General features: G+C 37.0%; 1 long non-coding RNA gene across 1 annotated transcript in view; it reads left to right on the forward strand.

Moving 5' to 3' along the window:
- The window catches only part of LOC128248601 (uncharacterized), a 35,008-nt gene extending 33,843 nt beyond the window's left edge, over positions 1 to 1,165 (forward strand). Inside the window, exon 2 of the long non-coding RNA XR_008264783.1 lies at positions 83 to 1,165. This is a non-coding gene — a long non-coding RNA (uncharacterized LOC128248601). The remainder of the gene's footprint in view (positions 1 to 82) is intronic.
- Positions 1,166 to 1,215: the final 50 nt, after the last annotated feature.

Below are 1,215 nucleotides of genomic sequence, written 5' to 3' on the forward strand. Positions count from 1 at the left end.
AAAAGCTTGTTTATCTTTATGTTATTTCATTTATTATTAGTGTTGCTTAATATGTTTTACTAAAATTGCTGTTTCTTTTCAGATATCATCAGAAAAAGCTAATTAAAATTCATTAAAATGACAGATCTATCGGACTTTCAAAGAGGTCAAATTGTTGGTGCTCGTATGGCAGGCACTAACGTAATGAAAACAGCCAAAATGTTTGGTGTAACAAGAAGTACTGTCTCGAAAGTAATGACAGCCTTTGAGAAAGAGGGAAAAACCTCCTCGTCGAAACAAAACTCCGGAAGAAACCCAAAACTTTCAGATAGTGACCATTGGACTCTTGGGCGAATTGTTAGAAACAATCACAAAAATACAGCTCCCAAAATTACTGCAGAGCTTAATGACCACCTCGAGAACCTAGTTTCCACAAAAACTGTTTGCTGGGAGCTGCACAAAGCTGGATTTCATGGGAGGGCTGCAATCAGAAAACCACTACTTTCAAAAAAAAAACATTGCAAAGCGTTTAGAGTGGAGTAAAAACCTACTCTCTAGAGCAGTGGAAGAATGTTATTTTCTCAGGCGAGTCATCCTTTATCCTATTTCCAACCACCGGCTGAGTATACCTGTGGAGACAGCCGGAAGAAGCATTTGACCCAAACTGCCTTCTTCCAACTATTAAATATGGAGGAGGATCTGTGATGAACTGGGGAGTTATATCTTGGAAATCCACCAGCCCTATGGTTTCTCTTCATGGTAGAATTAATAGTCAAGACTACTTAAGCAATTTATCTGATCAAATTCATCCTATGGTTGCGGAACAGTTTGCAGAGGGAAATGCAATCTTTCAGGATGATAATGTACCAATTCACACAACTAAATTTGTTACTGAATAGCACGAGGAACATTCTAGTGAAGTTGAACATCTTATCTGGCCACCACAGTCCCCATTTCTCAATATTATTGAACATTTATGGTGCATTTTAGAAAAACAAGTATGGAGTTGATATCCTCCTCCATCATCACTACAAGAACTGGAGACTGTTTTAGCTGAAGAATGGACAAAAATTCCTTTGGAAACAATTCAAACTTTGTACGAGTCCATACCTCATAGAATTGAGGGTGAAATTACTGCCAAAGCCGGTCCTACCCCATATTAAAATTAATTTGTCTGAAATTTTAAGGTGTTTCCATTATTTTGTCTAACCTCTGTATATATATATATATATATTT

The sequence above is a fragment of the Octopus bimaculoides genome, chromosome 8, assembly GCF_001194135.2.
Source record: "Octopus bimaculoides isolate UCB-OBI-ISO-001 chromosome 8, ASM119413v2, whole genome shotgun sequence".
Classification (NCBI taxonomy): domain Eukaryota; kingdom Metazoa; phylum Mollusca; class Cephalopoda; order Octopoda; family Octopodidae; genus Octopus; species Octopus bimaculoides.